The 22,847-nt window shown below is 50.4% G+C and overlaps 1 protein-coding gene across 1 annotated transcript in view; it reads left to right on the top strand.

Annotated features, from left to right (window-relative positions):
* Positions 1-13,584: 13,584 nt before the first annotated feature.
* Positions 13,585-22,847, top strand: part of LOC109265992 (uncharacterized) — a 35,531-nt gene continuing 26,268 nt past the window's right edge. Inside the window, exons 1-2 of the mRNA XM_053899875.1 lie at positions 13,585-13,720; positions 19,046-19,128. The gene's annotated coding sequence lies outside the window, so the exon portion shown is untranslated. The remainder of the gene's footprint in view (positions 13,721-19,045; positions 19,129-22,847) is intronic.

The raw sequence follows: 22,847 nt of genomic DNA, 5'->3' as shown, positions 1-22,847 counted from the left end.
TTGCACGTGGTGTCGTTAATGCAGGTGTTTTGGGGGTTTTTGGGGGGTTTTTTTTTGTTTGTTTGTTTGTTTGTTTTTTGGTCTCTGAGTTTAAATACTCTACAATAGCAAATCTACTTGATGTCAGGTTAGGGCTGGGCAGGCTTTTGCAAATCCATTTATCTGGAAGTTCAGGATGACACCGAAGACTAAACACTAACATCCCTCCCGCTGCTGTCGTTAGGGGTGAAGTTCCTGAGAGCTGGGGTACCAGGCCATGCGGTGCCGTCAGGGGGGGAGCACCGATGCTTTAGAATCTTGGGTGAAGACTCTGTCGTGTGTGTTTCTAGGGGCAGCGCCCACCCAGGGGGACAGTGGCCCCTTCGTAGTTGTGCTTCTGTCGCAGCACGTGCACAGCCTCTGTATGTTACCTGGTGCCTAGCTACTGCTTGCTTTTGAGGCAGGGGGTGGGGGGAGGGTGCTCTGTAAGAAGACCAACCCCAAAGTGGCCATCCGTGTGGCCTCCTCTCCCTGCTTCCAGAGAAAAGGACCTAGGAGTTCACGGTGAGTTTGGGCATCTGTCACCTGCTGTTACATTTGGTCCAGGTTCCTCCCAGGTCGGAAGAAGGTGCTGGAAGCGCCCTCTGCTGGGCCAAGGGCAGAAAGCCCTTAACTTTGCCCCTACCCCTCTGGGACTTTGCTGTTTTCATCTTCGCCCGAGCCTTGCAAGATTAGAGGGTGTACGACTTGAAGTTCCTGCCATCATCTGGGATGCCCGAAGTCACTCTCATTGTGCCCCACATCACCTTCTCCATGCCGGGGGCTCCGACACTAGAGCAGGCAAGGTGTTCCATGGGCACCCCCTTCCACCCTGCCTGCCTTAGGTGAGGACTCACCAGTCACTCCCAGTCGCTTAGCTACTGTTTGGACACAAATGAACAAAGCCAGCAGAGCCCATTTGTAAGCTCAATCCAGGCCACACGTCAACCATCACTTCACTTAGCATCTCTGACACAAACTCCTGAGCAGGGCTTGAAAAGAGTGTCCAAAAAAGTAAACCAAGCCTACACAGGCGAAGCCAGACTCTGTACTCGCGGAGGAGAATGGCCTGGCAGCCCTCTGCAGAGGCAGGCTCCCCAAGTGCACAGGGACCACACCGCCGGCTCAGGCACGCCACAGCCTAGGATGGCAAACAGATTTGTTCTCTCCCGCTAGCTCCCATCACGGCTGTGTGTTGTGTTGGGAATGACCCTGAGGATCTGAGACTCAACAAGGAGGTGTGAGGGGACCCATACAGTCCCACCGGGGGTGACCCTGGGGTTCTGGGGACCTGGCAAATGGAGGTTCTCCCACTCACATCTCAGCACGGTCCTCACCTCGTAGTGATGCATTGTGCCCTTGTGAGTGACTCACAGGAGGAGTCTGGCCATGGACAGGCCACGACAAGGGCTCCTTGTCACTGACTCCTCTTCATCTGCGGGCACTGAGGACCTAAGCCCGTGCACCCACAGTCCTGCCACACACATGCTTCTGAGATGTTGTTGCTGGGGCCTGGGCAAAGGTGGAAAGAGCTTGCAAAAAAAAAAATCTTTTTAAAAATCATAAACTTGCTGTTAGACTGCAGATATTGGCTAGTGCTTTGGGTACCCCTGTAGCCAGGTCCCAGATGCTGGCGATTCCCAGTTTCTGATAGGCATGACTATCCCCGGAGTTTCACAGAAATCGCTGTGTTGGTATACACGATGACTTACCAAATATGCTTGAGAAAGTGGCAACTTATCCCCGTTCCCAGAAATAGCTTGGTAGAAGAATTTATTTCCTCCTTTCCTTCCATTCCCTATATTTATATCTTGTTTCACAATGAATTTGGAGGGTCTTTAAATGCTGTATTTGAGGGGCCCCTGAGTGGCTCAGTCGGTTAAACATCTGACTTCAGCTCAGCTTATGATCTCACAGTTTTTGAGTTCAAGCCCCACATCGGGCTCTGTGCTGACAGCTCAGAGCCTGGAGCCTGTTTCGGATTCTGTGTCTCCCTCTTTCTCTCGCCCCTCCCCCACTTGCACTCTATCTCATCTCTCTCAAAAATAAACATGAAAAAAATTTTTAAATGCTGTTATTTGAGACAATAAAATTAAAGAAAAAATATATAGTCAAAAATCAAACGATAGGAGGGGCGCCTGGATGGCTCAGCCGGTTAAGCTTCCAACTTCAGCTTGGGTCATAATTTCACAGTTCATGAGTTTGAGCCCTGCATCAGGCTCTCTGCTGTCAGCACAGAGCCCACCTCAGATTCTCTGTCCCCTTCTCTCTCTGCCCCTCCCCCCAGCCCCCGCTTGCTCTCTCTCTCTCTCTCTCAAAAATAAACATTAAAAAAATAGAACTACAGGAAAAACTAAGATGGTTAGAAAGCAGTTTTCAACGTCTTTTTCCCCCTACACCAACACACTAGAGTCTCACCCTAGAGGCAGTGGTGAAGAAATGTGACAGCTTTCATATGTGCCCTACCCCCCTTTGCAAAGGGAGAGTATTGGTCGTAGGCCCTTGATAATTACTAAAACCTGGACTACATTTTTGGCTTTGAGTTTCCTTGCCACCAAAGAGGAAAGGAAAATCAGCTACAAACTGCCCATTTTCTGTGGAGTCAAAAAATACGCCCCCTCAGGAGAAACATGGGTTAAGTCTGAAAGACCATATTACATGCATCCATTCGTAGTGGGAACACGGCGTGATTCAGTGGGTGACATCTTCAGCATACTGTACAAAGACACTAGCAGCCTTTGAATGATAATTTATTAGGGCCTCCTTCAACGGATGGTGAAGTGGTTATGACGAGGCACCTTTCAGAAAGGTTCTGGGCCAAGGCAAATTGTCCATGACTACGGTTCTCTCAAGGTCTGGCTTAACCCAGAGAGAACTTTCAGAGGGTCTAGGAAGTGATCAGCTGCATGTCCTTTATGTGATTCCTGGTTAGGATCATTTCCCTCATCTGGGCTTTTTGGTGGAAGACGAGCGTGCGAAGTTCAGAGTTATTACCCAGAGCCTCGGGGTGCACCCCGCACTGATGCTAAGCGGACTGCAAACACCGGCACAATGAAAGCACCTCGCCAAGAGGGACCCAGAAGTCAGCCATCCCTTCTTTGCAGGAATGGTTTTCTGGGGAAATTAACATGATAACATCTGAACTTGAGAGTGCTAAAAAAAAAAAAAAAAATGGGACCATTTCACGGGAGCCAACCACACCCGTGGCTCACAGACCTCAGTGAGCCATCAGAACCACCCAAGGGTTTTTTTAAAATGCAGAAGCATGGCCCCCAGAAATTCTGATTCTGTGGGTCAGGGGACCACACCTGTGCACTCAGGCCACACAGGAGTCACAGACTGACCCAGAACTGTTCCATCGCAGTTGCGAGCATGAGGGCACTCTGATGCTTCTCTGTCTTAGCACGAGAAGAGGCAAAGCGGTCAAAAACTTGCACTTTTGTATAAATGAATCTTGTGCTTCATTTCCTTGTGGGCGTTTTTCATTGCTGATGACATAAACTTGGAACAATTGTTCCTCAGTGCCTTCCCTGAATACCCTGGGGGAGATCATCCTCCAGGCCTTGGGACGCTTCTCTTGTTCTTTCCTCCAGTGCGATTACCATGGGTACAGACCATACACAGGAGCCAACGACCGTCAGGGGCCTGTTCAAGGCAAATTTTGCCTCATAATCCTCAGGTGGACAAATGAGTTCATGGTGGATTCTAGAACAATGAACTCATAAAAATTCTTATTGATTCTGGTGGCAATTTCCCTTTTCATGAGTATGGAACTAAGAAGAAAGCAAATCTCTCGTTTACAGAGGTCGAATTTCAATAGTTCACTTTTTAGGTCAGCCTGGTACGATAGCTGCCAACTTATCTTGGCATCTTAGGAGACAGCCTCTTGCTATCGCCCGCAGAAGTGAAATAGCAGGTGGGTGTTTCTCAAATGCATCTTCTGTTGTTTTCTCTAGAACACTCTCTTTGTTAGATCAGTTAGCTTTTAAACTTTCTTACTGCATTGTATGGAGGTAAACTTTCAAAGGCAAAGAAAAGACAACTCACACTTTATGCTGGTCCCACCCCAGGTGAGGTAGTAAGGGTTTGCAAATATGGCAAGTTCTAATAAGGGCACCGAAATCTCGTGACTGAGAATGTCTCTCTGTTATGACTGCCTCCTATTCACCCCATTGGTGAGAGAGGGGTCCCTTGCCCTAAATGCTGGGAGATGGCTGAGCACACAACAGTTGGTTGCTGGACAGATGAGAGTGACGGTGCTTCACTGGTCACATACATTCACAGCCCGGCAGGGAGGAGGCAGCATGCTATGCAGGGCCGCGTGGAGGCTGCACGGAGAAACAGACTGAGCAACCAGGGATCTCAGGGGTCATGCTCTGTAGAAATAAGGTGGGGTGGGGGGTAAGCTCTGGTTCTGGCAGGAGGATGCGATGGGCTTGTTTGAATGACATCTGGAGCTGGCAGGGAGGTGAAACGCGTTACGCTGAGGAGCGGGTGGGGTGCAGCCAGTCGTCCGGGGGAACGAGCAGGTGGGAGCCTTTCCTGCCTCGTGGGGGGCATATCTGGTAAGAGCAGGGGAACTCGTGGTTAGGCCTCTGGGAGGCTAAATATGTCAAGGCAGCTGATGAAATTTGGGGCCTTCCAATCACCCTCCAAGATCAATCTCTGCCTTTATTTGCCTATCTTCCCCAGATTACTTAGTCCTGGATTCAAATCTAGATTTGAATTTTCTCAACAACCAAAGCAGAAGGCAGATCAATCAATCATGAGATATACATTGTCCGTGAAGAAAAAAAAAAGGGGGGGGGGGGTAGGGTGGCGCCTTGGTGGCTCAGTCGGTTAAACATTTGACTCCAGCTCGGGTCATGATCTTGCAGTTCGTGAGTTCGAGCCCCGCGTCCGGCTCTGTGCTGACAGCTCAGAGCCTAGAGCCTGCTTTGGAGTATATGTCTCCCTCTCTCTCTGCCCCTCCCCTGCTCACACTCTGTCTCTGTCTCTGTCTCTCTCTCTCTCTCAAAAATAAATACATATTAAAAAAAAAAAAAAAAAAAAGCTGCTCCCCACCATCAACACCCAGGTTAGAACACTCACTTCCTGGACAGCTCTGGCCCTGGTCAGCAGCTCTGAGCCCTTCCAATCGTCTGATGATTTTCCCCACAATTGCAAAAATCTTGCAGTCTCACTGGATTCTTCCATTTTTTTTTTTTTACTCTTTATTTCTTTATTTGAATATTTCAGCTTTAAAATGTCCTGTAGCCTGTACTTTTTCATAGCCGCCCCCCCCCCCAAAAGGCGTTCACAAATTGATTTACAGCTTGTAAGTTTGTTTACAAAGAAGCCAGTGTCTGTTCAGTTCCCAGTTCACTGGCGGAAGCAGGTGTGGCCCAGATCCCGCTGGGACTCCCTGTGCCAGCCCCACGGGGGCACCCCAGTTGCAGCAGGTGCTGTGGCTGATGGCTCACATCTGCAGCCTTTCCCGGAAACCCACTCTGGGTTAGTACAGCCAGCTTGCCAGGACGCACCCAGACTTACCCCCGTCCCCACCCGCCAACATATGCAGTTACTCATAGCTAAGGACTGAGTCGGGAAAGAGGGAGTAAAAGCCCAGCTCCCTTGGTTCAGGGCAGGTCAAGCTCTGTAGTGTCATTCACAGTCCAGAGCTTTCCGCGGATTCAGGCCAGGCTTCATCAGAAGCCACATCCTTTCCCATCTTCTTCCTCTTTCCTTACTTGCAATTTCGTTTTCCCAAGACCACTCCCTCAACACGTCCCTTTCCATGAAGCTCCACCCCCAGGCTCTGCCTCCAGAGAACCTGACCGAGGACAGAGCTGTTTGTCCACAGCTGGAGGCAGGAGAAAAATCAATAGTATAAAGCCCTTTTATTTTCCTAAAATGTGATACATGCTTATGGCTAAAAATTCTAGTGTCAGAGGGTATAAAGTAAAATGTGAACGATTTCACACCTTACCCCAACACCCAGGCCCGATCCTCCAAAAGGTAGCCGGTGCTAATTTTTTAGTATCCTTTCAGAACATGTCTATGTATATTCAAGCATAAATTATGTCAAATTATTCATATTATTCTGCAGCCTGCTTTTTTCCACTTGCTACATCATGAACTTCTTTCCCTTATCAACGCAAAGAGATCTGCCTTCAAAAATGACCAATAAGCATAAGATTCACTTAAATAGGCGCATTCTCTGTTACTGATATGGTCTGTCATTTCTGTGAATCAAAATGGAAAAACCAGTAATGTGATATTTTATTTTGCCAAATGAACAACTGAGAGCTCAGCTGGGGAAAGCAGTTGTCATTTTCCCCCTTGTGTACCGGGTGAAATGAGCCCAACTGAACCAAAACTCCCAAAGAAATTAGTTGCTGAGCCTTTTGGATAAAGGCCATGTGACTCACCTGAGGGAAACTCAATGGTCCCCAACAATGGATTAAAACTGCTGAGGGGAGGGGCACCTGGGTGGTTCAGTCGGTTAACGGCCAACCCCAGCTCAGGTCATGATTTCTCAGTTTGTGAGTTCGAGCCCCGCATGGGGCTCTGTGCTGACAGCTCAGAGCCTGGAGCCTGCTTCTGATTCTGTGTCTCCCTCTCCCTCTGCCCCTCCCCTGCTTGTGCTCTCTCTTTCTCAAAAATAAATAAAAACATTAAAAAATATATTAAAATGGATGAGGGACGCCTGGGTGGCTCAGTCAGTTAAGCGTCTGACTTAGGCTCAGGTCACGATCTCACAGTTCATGGGTTCGAGCCCCATGTCGGGCTCTGCGCTGGTGCTTCGGATTGTGTCTCTCTCTCTGTTGCTTTCCTGTTCATGCTCTGTTTCAATCTCACTCTCTCAAATATAAATAAACATTAATTTTTTTTAAAAAAAACTGGTGACAGAAAAGAAGTTGAGCTGGTTCTAAATTATGCACATCCACAGGACCTCATCTGTCAGCAGCAAACCATCCCTTCAATACTGCATGTGTGTAAGCGTGTGTGTGTGTGTGTGTGTAATTAACTATCCTAAGCCATGAATGCAAGATGCAGGCAGCACCCAGATATCACCGAAACTATAAAAAGGATTTTAAGACACAGAACAAAAAGTAACAACGCAACACAAGGAGATTGTATCTCACACCCATTCAGACGGCCACCCCAAAACCATAACAACAGAAACCAGAAAATAACAAGCGTGGGTGAGGATGTGGAGAAATCGGAACCCTTGTGCCTCGGTGGTGGGAATGTAAAATGGTGCCGTCGTTACGGAACTCTGTCTGAAGTTTCCTCAAAGAAAATAAAAAATGGAATTGTCACGTGATCCAACAATTCCACTTCTGGCTGTACACCCAGAAGAACCGAAAGCCGGGTCTTAAAAAGACCAATGTACCGTATACACAAGTGTGCAGCAGCATTCTTCACGATAGTTAAGAGACGCAAGCAAGCCAAGTGTCCCTCAGCAGATGAGTGGATAAGCAAAGTGTGGTGAATTTCTTATGGAATACGATTCAGCCTTAAGAAGGAAGAAAATTCGGGGCACCTGGGGTGGCTCAGTCAGTTAAGCGTCCGACTCTTGATCTTGGCTCAGGTCATGATCTCATGGTTATGAGACTCAGCCCCTCGTCAGGCTCCACACTCAGTATGGAGCCTGCCTGGGATTTTCTCTCTCTCTCTCTCTCTCTCTCTCTCTCTCTCTCTCTGCCCCTCCTGGGCTCTCTCTCTCTCTCAAAATAAATAAACATTTTTTTAAGTTAAAAAAAATTTAAAAACGGAGGAAGAAAATTCTCATACATGCTACAACATAGATAAGGCTTGAAGACATCATGCTAAGTGCGATAAATCAGTCATAAAAGGACACATACTGTATGATTTCTACTAATAGGAGGAACCTAGAATAGTCAAAGTCACAGAGAACAGAAAGGACAGTGATGGGTGCCAGGGGCTGGGGGCGGGGAGGAGAGTTCACGTTTAACGGGGACAGAGTTTCAGTTTTAGAAGATGAAAAAGTTCTGGCAATGGATGGCGGTAGATGGCAGAATGTGAACGTGCTTAATACCACTGAACTGTGCCCTTAAAAGTGATTAGGATGGTAAATTTTAAGTCCATTTTCCCACAAAAAAAAAAAAAAAAAAAAGTGAACTAGTGTATTCAGTCCTTCCAAGCCTCCCTAGGATGACCGAATGGCCCAGAACTCACTGACGAGGGCAGGGTCATTCCATGTGTATATAAGGGCACACGTGCTCACAGGCTCAAAACCCAACCTCACTCTTAGCTGATTGTAGGTCTCAGTGCCTCACCCCCCAGAATGCCCCACCTTCAGTCGCCCAGCCCCTCTGACTTGGTGGGGAGTCTGCGGTGGGGTTGGAGTGTGAAATGGAGGGCGGGGAACTAGAAGCCACCCATTCGAACACAGGAGCCAATCAACCGACCACAAAAAGGTCAGGAGATAGTAGCAGAAGTTTCCAGCCCCCCAGAAGTGACTAAAAGAAGAAACTGAGGAGAAGCCACTAGGAGAGGTGTCCCATCCTTACAGAAAAAGGGTTACGTGTGTGGAGTCTGGACCCAGACTGTCCGGTTGGAATCCTGGTTGTGCTACGTTCTAGATTCTGGTGTGATCTTGGACACGCTACTGAAATTCTCTATGCTTCAGTCTCATTAATACAATTTTTTTTTTTTTTTTTGAGAGACAAACAGTGCGCACAAGCAAGGGAGGGTCAGAGATCGAGGGAGAGAGAGAATCCTAAACGGGCTCCCCAGCTGTCAGCACAGAGCCTCCTTCAGTCTCATATGAAATGAACTTAGAACAGGGGCACCTGGGTGGCTCAGTCGGTTAAGCGTCCGACTTCAGCTCAGGTCACGATCTCACGGTCCGTGAGTTCGAGCCCCGCGTCGGGCTCTGGGCTGACAGCTCAGAGCCTGGAGCCTGTTTCCGATTCTGTGTCTCCCTCTCTCTCTGCCCCTCCCCCATTCATGCTCTGTCTCTCTCTGTCTCAAAAATAAATAAACATTAAAAAAAAAAAAGAAATGAACTTAGAACAGAGCTTGGCACATAGCAAATAGAGTATGAATATTTGTTAAATAAGAGGAAAGGTTTTTTGTTTTTTTTTTTTAAGTTTATTTTGAGAGAGAAAGCACAGCGGGGGGGGGGGGGGCGGCGGGGAAAGAGAAAGAATCCCAAGCAGGCTCCACACTATCAGCACAGAGCCTGATGCAGGGCTCAATCTCATGACTCTGAGATCCTGACCCGAGCCAAAATCAAAAGTCAGACGCTTAACCCACTGAGCCACCCAGGCAGCCACAAGAAGAAATGTTTTTATTTCATCCTCACTACTGTGCCGTAAGGACTGGACACTTACACTGCTGCGTAGAGGGGAAACTGAGGCTCAGGGAGGTCAAGTGTCTCCTCCGAAGAGGTGTCAGGGCTCAATGTGAGTCTTCTGACTTTCGATCCCAGTTCCGGGCACTCAGTGTCTGTGGCCTCTCCCTGCCCTACTGGTGGCCCTTCTCCTGAGCCAGTGGGAGGAACCAGGTGGTACAGGCCAGTAGGTGAGGGCCAGCTACAACAACCTCTCTGACATCCTCCAGGCTCTTATTCCACTCCCACCCCTGAGCCCCAGACTGCCTTTGCACTGGGAATGGAACCTGTTTGTCATACAACTAAAGCCCTAGAAACAGACTGCATGAGAGTTTCAGATCAACACAAGTCCACTGGTGGGAAATCATTTCCTTCATCAGCTTCATTACATGGAGACTGCCCTGCCCTTGGCCCTTCTTGCCACCACGTCTAGTCCCTGGTAGGTGGACAAGGGAAACAAGTGGACCTTGGCATGTCCTTTATTTGGGTGATTCATGCCCCTAATACAAAATTCACACTCTCCAAGGGTACTCAGTGTAAACTGAGTCTCTCTCCTACCCCTGCTCCCCAGTGCTGAAGCTCTTACTAGAGATCCCCACTGTGATCAGTTTCCTGTGAAAGGAAGGAAACCCTTAAATCAAATGGATTTGCTCTTTAGGAAGTTGGTTCAGATGGACAGCAGACAGCCCTGGAGTGGACCAGTCTGTAAAAGCCAGTGGGCATCAAGGGACTGGGGAGGCAACCAGCAAGGTACTTCTAAACAGGGTCCAGCCTCCTGCTGGGTGACTGGGTGAGCTGCTGCAGGGCAGGGTCATCGTCTGCCATGTACATCTTGCCTGGGCTGCTTCTCTCCTCCATTAGTGTGAACCCCAGAAAACAGTTGCCTTGGGTTTCTTGTAATCAGACTTCTGTGATTAGGGCTTGGAGCCCCTAACCCCTTGCTGTCATTGCAGAAGAGACCAGTCCTTTAATCCATGCACAAACAGGTTCAGGACCCATGCATGACCTACCTACACTGCAGAGTAACGGGGATCAGCATCAGAGATCTTCTTCCCCACCCCCTGCCTCACCCTCCCTTCCTTTCCATTCCTTTCCCTTTGCCTTCATTTCTCTTCCCCACCGGCAAGTGCACATTAAACACATACAAAGAGCAGTGCCTGGGCTTCCTATGGATTTATGATTTATGGTTATTCATCTTATTATCTAAGTGAGATTGCCAGGTAAAATATTAAGGCACCACTGCCATTATAACCTTGTCTTCCATGATCTCATTGGCAGCTGGTGTTGCCATGACAACTGGGCTGGAGAAACTGGTACTGAGCTTCGGTGGAAGATGATGTGAGCACCGGTGTGTGTGTGTGTGTGTGTGTGTGTAGACTTCCCATCACGTATATCTGTTGTGTGGGAAGCCATGGATTTCTTAGGCCACACCTTCTGCTTCTCCTTCCAATTTGGTCAAAATTAGCTTCGGGACTCTAACTGGAGGAGGATTTCTTTGTTTGGCTTATTGGGTGGCAAATTGAGAGCAAGGACACATAAGAAATATTTTAGGGTCTTTCTACCCACATGAAATAAAGCAGCTATCCCCACTTCATGTCACTCTTAAAAGCACGTTGGGCCTACCTTATTTAAATTTTTTATGTATTTCTCTTATTAAAGAAAGTGAGAGCTAGAAGGGGTCTCACATGTCATCTGATTCCCCCTTTCATTTGGATGAGAAAACAGAGGCCTAGAGAGGTTAAGTGACTTGCCACCATATAGTATGGATCCAGGATGGATGCTATGACTTCAGCTAAGTGACTTACCCCTTTAAGTCTCAGTCTGCTCATCTGCAAAATGGGGATAATATCAAGAGAAACTTTACTAGGTCATTGTAAGGATTAAGTGAGATAATCCACAATGCTTGGCACATATTAAGCCCCCAATAAATTTTATCATTGTTACCCAGGTAACCTTGGGAGTCAGAAATAGGACTAAAATCCAGCTCAGCTAACTCCTACTTAAACGGGAGCCTTTTCCCATTAATCTTTCCCTGTCCTTTGTCTTTTTGTGTACATATTCCCTGTCCTCCAGGGGAGAGTGGAAGGCCCTTCTAAAATGGGGCTTATCTTTTCTTAAAAACCTCCTAAGAAGTGAGTGTAATGCACACACTAGCTACCCCGTGGATAGGTGTTGATTTAAGGATAAACATTATATGCTTCGTGCACTCATGGACCATCGACTGAATGTACACGGCATGGCTATAATGTAAAGGGAGAAAGGAATGCAAAGAAAAGTTGAGGGAAGTGAACATTTTTTGATCCCTTCGGATGAAACCAGGCATTTCGCTAGTCTCTTTACAAAAGTGTCTGATCATCACCGCCATCTCACGAGGTGAGCATATTCATTCCCATTCTACAAATCAGAGAACCAAGACTGAGTGGTCACGCAGCACGCCCAGGACCACACGCCAGGGTAACAGCTGGGTTTTCGCCCATCCTTTTACTTCAAGGTGCTGCTGAGGCCCTCGATAGACTTTGTGGTTCAAAACAACTTCTCACCCCCTCTGTGAGCCAAAAGCCTATTTCCTGAGGTGGTAGAGGGATTCAGGGCAGACAGACACCTTTTCTATCACTGCCACAAAGCAGAGTATACAAAGCACAGTTGCGTAACTCTGGGACTCTAAAATATTCTCCCAGCCAAACCAGACCGGTATTGAAAGTCACACCAGGCTGGGTGGTTTTCCAGAATGCCACTTGCTTAAACTCCCTTTCATCACTCTGTCAGGAATAAGAGCAATGCAGTGGAACTTCACAGTCCTGTTCAGACGAACAAACTGTTCTGGAGAAACTTATTTCCAAAGTTATTCTGAAGTAAAACCACATCCGCTTGCTGGGGGTGGAGGGCAGTGATCCTATACCTTACATCCTAGGTAATGAGGCCATTAAACCAGCTGGTCTGTACATCTTATGTAAGAGTGGCTCAGTCTCTGGGCGAATTGGGTAACCCAGTACAGAATTTAACTGAGTGACCCACCCCTCAATTAGGGATGGAGGTCAGATATAGACTGGGATGTCTGATTCCTACACAACAGGGCCCAGGAGGAGGCTGGATGACTTCACTGGGATCTAGATTGGCACAGCAACCATGCTTTAACTTACACTGTATGTTTTCTGGGGTTTTGGGGGGTCCGGGGGGAGGCTGATGGAGATTTGGAGGAGATCAAGGGGGCCTCCTTGGCATTGCATGAAGTTGCTGAACTGGTGGCAAAAGTTCAGACTTCGAAGAGACTGACCTCTCCGGTGGGAGACACAGCCCTGCCTCTTGCCAGCTGTCACTGTGTTCATGTTACCAATCTGACTCCTTGCACCTGCTGGGGAAGGGGGTTCTATCTTGGCTAAATTACGCGGGGCATTTCATGAAACAAGATACGTAGGAACTTGGAAAATGCTGTGACAAAACTCATCGGATGGAGAAATCTTGTTAATATCATTACGCCTTATCTTTTTATTCCACATGATTTTCTGGGTAAGCAAATTCTACCAGCCATCTTTGCATCCCAGGCATACCCAGCAGACAGGTGTTCCCCAGATGACGCCCCAAGTGACGCCTGGTTTCAACCCCGAGTTGACCGTGTGACCCTGAGTGCCGCCCGCAGCAGGGCCCTCCCCCCCTCTCCCTGGCCTCTGAGGCTGGGGCCGAGTGGGCGCTCCGCACAAAGCCGTACAGAGAGGCAGGGCGGACCAGAAGACCCCGCCGCGTTCCCCGTGGAGAAGAGCCCGCGGCTTTTACATAACTGGAATGACGTAACCGCCGGCGGCTCCGGAGGGCGGGGACACCGGGAGCGCGGGCCCTACCACATCCGTCCACCGCAGCGCCGCGACGCTTGCCACAGGGCTGCGCGAATACACCAAGTAAGACGGCCCGGGCGGCCGGGTGGGCGGGGCCGCTGGCAGTCACGTGGCCCGCCTCGGCGCGGGCGAGCGCGGACGCGCCCGCGACTCCGCGATCCCACCGGGCCGACTGGGTGACAGGGGCCCCCCCGCAGGCAGGCCGCCCGGCGGGCGGGGTCCAGCCCCGAGGGGCGGGGCTCTGCCGCGCCGGGGCCCGGATCCACTGACATCAGGCGGCCCGCGCGCCCCGGAGTCCCCTGGGCGTCACCTTGGCGCCCTGCAGGGCGTGCTCGGGTAGCCACGCGGGGCTGCTTTCGGCCTCGGGCGGGGCGCGCCCTAAATCGCTGGTGAGGACTCCGGCTTAGAACTTTCCCGAGTCGTGTGTTTTTGCTCACCGATAAAACGCAGCTTGTGGACTGTGACCTCTCGCTCCTGCTGGAACTTTCCGAACGCCGGTTTCGGGGCGGGTGTCCGCTGTGCACCCAGTGTGAGTTTTGTGACCGGCGTTCGACGGTTTCACTGGCCTGGTGGTCACCCTCGCTGTACCCTAGCCGGCTCTCCACCTTGTGGTTTTAAGAGGCGGCCCGTTCCGGGGGACAGAGAGGTGGTTTTTATCTTAGAATTAGAGAAACGCGGTGGTTCTCAATCCTGGCCGAATAATAGGGCAAGAATCTAAAATACCAGCGTCAGGCCCTGCCCCTAGAGATTCCAGTTCGGTTGGCCTGCACTGGGGCCTAGACTGACATTTTATAAATATCCTCCAGGTGATTCTCATGCCGCCCAGTTATCTAAGGGACCTCCTCTTCTCCCTGCACTAGGGTTTTTATGAGTTCCTAAGGCAGGCCCGCAAATTTCCGTGTTCCAAGGGGAGGCAGCATGGTGCTGCCGACTTCTCTTCTCCCCCACACCCCATCCTTTTGGGAAAAGTGCATGTTTTTCTCAGGAGCCAGGGCTGCAGAGAGTGGTGGGAAGCCGAGCTGTCAGCCCAGCTCCACTGGATTTTGGCAAATACAGTGGCAACCTCTCTCTTTCAAATAGTGGCAGTGGCCACTGCCACTGGGTCTTTCCATGTTACACAGCAGCCTGGAGAGCTTGGGTTAGCTTCTCGCCCTGGGAAAGCAGGCTTCTGAAAGTCTCTCCCCGAACTCTTACATGGGGGTGGGGGTGTAGGGGGAGGGAAAGACAATTCCTAATATTTTCATCCCCATATGAGGGTCTGTAGTTTGGGTTTGTAATGCTTTTTCTTGGCACACCATGATTTTTACGAAGTTCCCCTATATTGCTCACCTATGCAACAGCATCAAGTCACTGTTCCCTAAACTTGCCTGAACCTGACAATTACCTGGGACAATTAAAAAGAAAACAAACCCTGACCCCTAAGCCCCTGACAGGTATAGATGAGGGCTACAATTTGCATATGCAAATTCCCTATTGGGTAAATTGGGGGAAACTGATCCCTGGGAGCTTGCCCCCTGGTGATTCCTATCTTCAGAGGTTCCGGAAACACAAGCACAGTGGTTGCTCAGCTTGAATCAGAATCACACGGAGGGCATGTGACCCTAGATGGCTGGGCCCCATTTTGAACCGTGGACTCAGTAGACAACGCATTTCTAACAGTTTCTCAGGTGATGCTGATGCGACCTGTCTGGGGAGCACCCTTTGAGCATCACTGGTTCAGTAGAAGGTGCCCCAGGTTGGAGTGTTGAAAGAATGGAAACCCTCCTTTGGCTTTATCACCTACCATTTTGTGACCTTAGGCAAGTCATTTATTTCTCTTCACACTGAAAAATAGGGACTGATATCAAGAGTTTGTGAACAAAAAAATACTTCCCCAAAAGAGGGCAGGGGGATACAAAAAAAAAAAAAAAAAAAAAAACACCCAGCCAAATCTCATTGTTCACAACAGATTGGCTGAGGGCAGGATCCCGAGATGAAGTCAAAGAGCCAAGGCAAAGGACAGAAGGAGAGTGTGACAGGCCCAGCAGGCCAGCCTGGCCCCGCCCTCTTGGAAGGGCTCACAGCCTGGAGTTTGAGGAAGAGATTTAATCCACAGGAGCTGTCGTCAGCAAGCCTTAGTGTTTAATAGGATCAACATAATCTTCCGGAGGCTAAGGTCTCCTCTAGGTGTCACAGAGGAAAGCCTCAGCTTCCTGCCCCTGGAGGAGGGGATCTTTGGGGCGGTTCCTGGTTTCCCCGTTTGTTCTCTGTGGCCTGCACTTCTTGCTCTCTTGTGGTTTGGGAAAGTCTCACTCGCTCCCCACCAGTACTTTCTCCTGGCTAGGACCCTTTAGCCTAGAAGAAGGCCCTTAGCCCCTTCTTGAGGAATCATTTGCTTCTGCAAGAAAATCCTTTCATAGTGACCCTACCCCCCCCCCCCCCGCCCCCCGCCTGCCCGCCAACATTTATCAGAGAAAACAAATCTTACAGCTTTATCTTTGGTTATAGTTTAAAATGCTCTCAAAGTCCCTAATGATTTGGAGGGCTGGGATGGGGGTGGGGGCAAATGAGGAACTCAGTTTTGAACATGGAGAGTATTGATGTCATTATGAATAATAGTAACATAGCAACTGCTGTGTATTGAACTCTTAATTTATTCCAAGTGTGGTAAGAAAATGCCTTACATACATTATCTCATCCAGGCTGCCCAATAGTTAGCTTTTATAATCCCCTTTCTGCAGAAGAGGAGACAGGAGCCCAGAAAGGTTAAGTCAACACATGAGATCGCACAGCTATTAAGAAGGAGAGCTGTGATTGAAACCCAGGTTGTTTGATCCAAAGCCCTTATTATTGATAATTCTTTTTAGCCTCAAGTCAGCCTCGCAGGAAGCTTTGGAAGAGTCAGAAGTCTTGCTCACCCCACTGTGCCGCTAGCAGCAGAAGCAGTGGGAAGGGTGTTCTCTGAGCTGCCCTGGACATTCAAGTGAGTTACAGATGGTGGGAACGGGAACATCCTTCCTGGTCTTTTGGCTGTGAGACAAGGGGCCATGACTGCCCCTGTGGCAAGGACTTCCAAACCTAACCCAGGCTGATAAACATTCTTTGGCCTCCTCTCCAGTGTCCTGGCTTGTAGTTGGCAATTGTGCTATACCAGGGAGACCAGCTGTTGGCAGTCTGTGTGGAAACACCGTGTGGGGGAGGGCACAGGGCTTTGCGTAGAATCTTCAGGGGAAAGAGTCCCGTTCTCTGCTGCAGAGCAGGAGAAATCACTGGGCTCTTTGGGTGAGAGTTGCAAGCTCTGAGACCCCAGCCTGCCTGTGTGGGGGGAGGGCTCTGCCCTCAGGGCCTCCTCCTGCTAATCCCCCTCCGGCAAACCCTAGGAAAGCAAAGGTAGAAGAGGTGTCTCAAAAGGCAGAGAAACAGTTAAGGGAACTCAGGGTTACTTTTATGCGGGGTGATCCCTTCGTGCAAATGAGGAAAAGCACCTCCTTGGCGCGCTTTGCTGCCATCTGCAAAGAAGTTGCTCTAACGCAGATACAAATCTCCCATCACTGTGATCTGGACGGTGCCCCCTAGAGTTATGCAGCACACGCCCTGTAGCCCTGAAGGAGCCTTTGCTTTCTCCGAGGCGGTAGGAGCTCAAATAACGACCTTCCTCCAGCTTCATTCTGTACTTGCAAATCTCCCCCACCTCACCCGTCCTTCTGTAGCTAAGTCGGGACACCTGTCCTGCCACACAACACGCATGATGCTAATGGTCTCCTACGCTCCTCCTCTTTTCCCCTCAAAATTGGAAAAAGGGAAAATAATCCATCTATCAGAGGATTTTTGTTTGCTTTTTGGAGGGGGGCACTTCTGGTCTCAGAGGCAGTCAGAGAAAGCTGATTTGGATGCCAGATTGTTAGAGTCTCCAAATATTTTTGAAAGTTCAGGAAGCCAGTGATGAGGAAATGTAAAGTCTGAGAGGGCAGCATTGTTCCTGAGACCAGGGAAGGAAACAGGGAGGCGAGGAAGGAAGGAGCTTTGTGATGTGCTAGAGAGAGCGATCATGCCCACCTCACAACTAGGCTTTCTCCCTGCAGGGGTTTCTTTTCCTGGCTCCTTATAGTCCTTCTTTCTCTGGGCTTGCCGCTTCCAGGAGTGGCTGTGAACCAGCGGCTAAGGACTTTGTGCCTGAGGGCTTCGAGGTCCAAATTCCTGGAATAGCCTTCTGGGTCACTTGAGGGAACAGTGGCATTGGAAGAGCGACTGCTATTGAAATAGCCAAGCGAGGTGAGCAGCCTGCTGTGTGTCCACTCGAGGTCAGCCTGTGGCCGCTCCACACTGGGGAAAGAGCCCGATGTCACAGGCAGGTCAGGAAGGGCCCAGCCAGCATGGCCAGGAGTTGACCGTGATCCGGTGGTAATCAGCTGCTGATTCTGAGATGGGCATTGAGCTTCCAGCTAGAGGTGGATAGAGCACGTGACCGGCGGAGCCTGTCCTCAACTCTTAATTAATTCACAGGAGAGCTCGGGTCACGGCCACACATCATTAAGAGCAGTGAGGGGCTCCCAACCCTGGGCATCTGAATCACCAGTAGAACTGGGACCCACCTCATGTGTTGTCATTGAGCCTCTGTGGGGGGATGTAGGGAGGAGAGTGGGAGTCCACTGCAGTTTGGCTGTGGATCCTACTTAAGAATCAGTGCCCCCAGAATAACTGGAGAGTCCTTCCTGGGGTCCAGCCTCCAGGCTTAGAGCAGCTGGAGATGACCTCTTATTTCTCTTCCCTAACCTTGATTTTGTGAAAAGACTCTCTGGGTTCCCTGTCAATTTTTCCATCAGCTGAAGTCTTCCTCTGGGTAAACACCAGAATTTCCTGCACAAATTCAACTGCCCTGGGTCATGCAATGGCACTGTGGTGGCTAGAAAAGGCCACCGTGTCTATCCGGAGACTCTTCTCTAGAAAAACGGGTGCTCCAGCAGAAGTTGGAGAATAGGTTGGGGATTTATCACTTTTCAAGGTGCTCAAAGATGGTTTTTTTTTTTTTTTCCCTCTAAAATCAAGTTAGGCATTTTCTAGGGCAATATTATACCATTTGGGCTGTATTTCATTATCTACCCAGTGAGGGTGAGGAATAAGTGCATCTCAGCAACTGGGAGATCCCTCGGAAGTGTTTGGGGAGAAGGAGAGAGGCTGGTTACGTGGTTAGCTGATAGCCTCCCGTGAAACAGACTCCATTTAATAAAGTGGGCTATTTTAAGTGAAGAAACCAGGCTCTGTAATGATCATTTTTTAACTGCCACAGCCGAGGAATTCCCCCTTTACACTTTGATTGATGACGGTATCGTCTTTGCTGGAATAGTCTAAGTGCCATTTATGGATTCACCCACTCAGTAAATATTAATCGAGTCCCTGCTACATGTTAGGCCAGTGCTTCTGAACTCGGGTTGAGCATTAGGCTCATTTGGGAGCTTTTAAAACATACCTAGGCCTAGACCCATCATCTGGAGCTTTAAGAACTCCCCAGGTGAGTCTAAAGCGCAGCCAGGTTGAGACCTGTGTGTCAGGTGCTATGGGAGATGCTAGGGACGCATCTGTGACCAAGACCCACACTTCTTATCCTTGATGTGTCCTGACCCCTGCAAAAATCAGGACCTTCTCCTGGGTGCCCCATCAGTCAGCCCATATAGGCAGGAGGTCGGGTTCCAGGATCACCTTCACTATTACACCTGCTGCCCTAACTGTGGGGACCATCCATCTAGATTTTCCAGAATAGTCTCAGTTTCAGGTATTCTTCCCGCGAGCCTGTATGTCTTAATTCATTTGGAAAAGCTGGTCTCCACGGCCATAGCTGTCGCTAGAACTCACAGATGGTTTCATTGAATTCCACCAGGTGGCACAGTTCACCCGGTGTGTCGAGATAGAGACCAGGAAGGAGGTGCCAAAGGTGAGATCATCAGGGAGAGCGGTAACCAGGTGAGCTGCTCTTTGCCCCTCCCGCTGAGGGTTTCTTGCATGCCGACCTCGACAGCTGCTGCGGGGGCCGAACTGCTGCCCGCGCGCCTTGGCAGTGGCCTGTGTTGGTGCTTCTGCGTTGGAGGCAGCCCCCAACCCCCCTGGGAGCTGGAGCCGCGCTTGCTTTTCCATGGCTGGGTTTGACCCCACGCCCTGGGCTGCCCGTGAGGCAGCAGGCGGGGGCCAGTCCCTGCTGCAGAGATGTTATACTGACTGTGACTCTTGGGATTTCCACCAGGGAAGGAGCCCGGGTCAGTGAGACACATCGAGGGGGACTCGGGCACCACAACCCAAGCTGTGAACTGACCCAGTGGCTTTCCAATAAACAGGCAACAGTTAGCTCTTGACGAGAGCCACGTCCTCACGAGAGCTTTCAGAGCTGGCCCACATCTTGTGCTCTCCCCTTCCTAAAACAGTCAGAGCCAGGACCGGCTGCGTAATTTGCGGGGCACAGCGCAAAATGAGAATGTGGGCCCCCGTGTAAAAAGTATTAAACACTTCAAGACGGTGAAGGCAGACCCCCCCTGAAAGTGTGGGGCCCTTCCGAGGGTGGGGCTTGCGTACCTACACGGGCTAGACCCCGTGAAGCTGGCCCCCAGATGGAAAACCCGGGGAAAACCCACTGTAAAGAGAGCTTGGGCAGTGTTCTTCGTTTCCCTCAACCTCAGTTTTCTCCTCTGAGAAATGGGGGTGATATCATTCTGTGTTTGAACATATGTTTGAGAGTGAATGCTATGTCAGACTGCCTGCTAGGAGCTGGAGACAGAAAGGAGAAGACGGAAGGGGCCCCTCGCGTTCACTGAAGAATGTCCCTCTGTCCTCCCTTCCATTCTGCCGAAGTCTCCTCCTCTCTCCGGGGAACCCTCTGCTCCAGCGGGTGGGCCCGTGGGAAGGGACTGGGCGGGGACGCAGCACCCCCGGCCCCCTCAAGCTTGGACCTTGGCCAGAAGGAAAAAATGCCCCAATCTAGAACGGAGTATTTCGCATCTGCTCCTGAAGGCTGTTATTATTATTTCTTAAATAACGTTTTCAAAGCAAGCCCCGTTCTTTCTCTTCTCACCACGTGTCTGTGGTCTCTGGCCGTCAGATGCCACACAGAGGCTCAGCGCTGGCGGCGAGCGTGAGGGTCTCTAAATCTTCTCTAATGCGTGAGTGCCGCTGCGATCTGGGGCTGCAGTTCTTGAGACTGAAAGCTGGCTGTCTGCCTGCTGATAACTTTCAGTTGTGCTGCTGCGGGACGCAACAAGAATACTAATAGGCCACAGGCGGGCCAGGGATTGCCTGGATTCCAGCCTGCTGTGGTTTGGGCTACATTTTTGACAGAGTGGGTTGATACGGAAAAAGGTGACAGTATGGTTTTGTTTGTAATAGTGAGCCATCCTTAAATCCACCTCCACCACCGTTGGGAGCGTTGGGAGCGTAGAGCTGGAAAGAGGGAGCAAACGTGTTTCCGGGGCTGGGGAGAGAGGCAGCCCGTTATTTACTGCCCCCGGCCCTCCCCGTGTACGTACCCAAGGTGGGGTCGGAGCTCACACAGTGGAGATTCCTTGTGTTTGCAAGTGGCCTCCGGTGCAGAGAGCTCTGAGGGGCCGGGGCTGACAGGGCCTGTCCGCTCATCCCCGTGGCGTGGTGTCCTGTCCCTGACTCAGTGTACCCCCCCCAGGCTCTGCCAGGGAACAGCCGCTCCTCCCCCTTTATGAAAGAGAGAGCTCCATAGCTTCATCTGGTCTAGCGCATGCAGCCCCCACACAAACGTGGGGCGTGGGAAGGCGCCGGGCTCGGATCGGAGTCTGGTTGTGCGCTCGCTAGCCCTGTGAGCTTGGGCAGTGTTCTTCGCTTCCCTGAACTCCAGTGTCCTCAACTGAAGAGTAGGAGTGATATTACTCTATATTTGATCATATGCTTGAGTGTGAACCCTATGTCGGGCAGTGTGCTGGGAGCTGGGGAGAGGACAGAGTCTGATGCAGCGCCTCACGGTCTTGGAAGGGATGATGTGGTTGACAAGCAGTTGCAGGAAGCGTGGGAGTCCACCCCGGGCCTGCCGGCTCAGCTCCGCAGCACAGAGGGGGCAGGTGGGGAGTAGATGCGTGGACCCCCCCCCCCCCCCCCCGGCAAGTACGTGTTTCTCCCGCCTTCACATCAGCCAGCTGCTGGCCGGGTTTGGCCATTGAGGGAGATCGGTGGGTGGGAAGAAGGGAGAAGCAGGACATTCGACTTCCCTGGCAACGGCCGGACCTGCTCTGAGGTTCTTCCTTTTGGTGGCGAGCCTGGCTCAGGCCACACCACCTCCTGTGTTCCTCCAGCCTAGGCTGGTTCCTGCTCTTCGTCATCCCTTGGCTGTTGGCCAGTCCCAGCTGAGCCCTCACCTTCCTCCTCTGGGGGCCAGTCCCTTCATTCAACTCCCTCTGTTGAAAGAGGTTTCTGGGGACGCCTGGGTGGCTCAGTCGGTTGAGCCTCCGACTTCGGCTCGGCTCATGATCTCATGGTTCGTGAGTTCGAGCCCACATCAGGCTCTCTGCTGTCAGTGCAGAGGCCGCTTTGGATCCTCAGTTCCCCCGCCCCTCTCTCTCTTCCCCTCTCTCACTAGTGCTCTCTCTCTCTCTCTCTCTCTCTCTCTCTCTCTCAAAAATAAATAAAACATTAAAAAGAGAGAAAGTTTTCTGTTAGGCGAATGTGACGTTGTGTGTGCCATGACATGGGCAGTGCAGGGTGTCATCGAGCATGTAGCTCTCAGTCAGCAGGAGACTATTGCGTTATCCGTAGTTTTCATACTAATGCTGTTACCACTCCCAACCTTACGTTCTCTGCTCCAAGGTACCCACTTCTCTTTAACCGGGGCGTAGGCCCATGGAGCAGTGAGAGTATGGAGGGAGTGGTCCCGGCTGCATGTTGGGTGCAGGGGTCCCTTGAGCAGGAAGGCTTGAGCGTGTGCAACGCAGGCCAGCCGGGTCAGGTGACTGTGGGCACCAGGAAGGTGCAAGGTCGTGTTCACATCAGTGGCCTGTACACACTGGCTTGGTCCCGTCAGACGCGTGGACAGCAAAGAAGTCAACATCCTGCCTTGGTGCTCTTGCTGGAGGGAACGGATGCTTACTGACACAAAGTCCCTGCCCGCCAGCCCGCTGTTTCTGGCACAATGTCTCCAATGGGCCTGGGGGAGGAAATCAGAGTGGACCTTCCTTCCTCAGCTTCTCGTTGCACTTCATTACCATCTTGCTGTCTGTCTTTGATCTGGCATGATCTCCTTGGGCAACATTTTTTAAAAATCTTAGAATAGTCTAATATTTTAGAATAATTTTACATGCACAGGAAAGTTGTACAACTAGTACAGAGTTCCCACTTACCCCGCAACCAGTTTCCCCTTCGTTAACATTTATTACATTTGTTACAACCGGTGGACCAATATGGGTACTTTATTATTAACCGAAGTCCACATGCTATTCAGTTTTCCCTCGTTCTTGCCTGCTGCCCCGTTTCTGTTCTCAGATCCCATCCAGGACCACATTGCATTTGGTCATCGTGCCTCCTTAGGTCATCTCCTCTTGGCTGGGATGGTTTCTCAGACTCTCCTAGTTTGTGATGAGCCTGAAGGTTTTGAGAAGTACAGGTCAGGGATTTTGTATACTGTCCCTCAATCAGGATTTGTCTGATGTTTTTCTCATGATTAGACTGCAGTTACA

This window comes from Panthera pardus, unplaced genomic scaffold (assembly GCF_024362965.1).
Source record: "Panthera pardus isolate Hobbes unplaced genomic scaffold, ASM2436296v1 HiC_scaffold_1, whole genome shotgun sequence".
In the NCBI taxonomy this organism is placed as follows: domain Eukaryota; kingdom Metazoa; phylum Chordata; class Mammalia; order Carnivora; family Felidae; genus Panthera; species Panthera pardus.
Note: the sequence above shows the minus strand (reverse complement) of the source record. Positions and strands in the feature narration are given on the sequence as shown.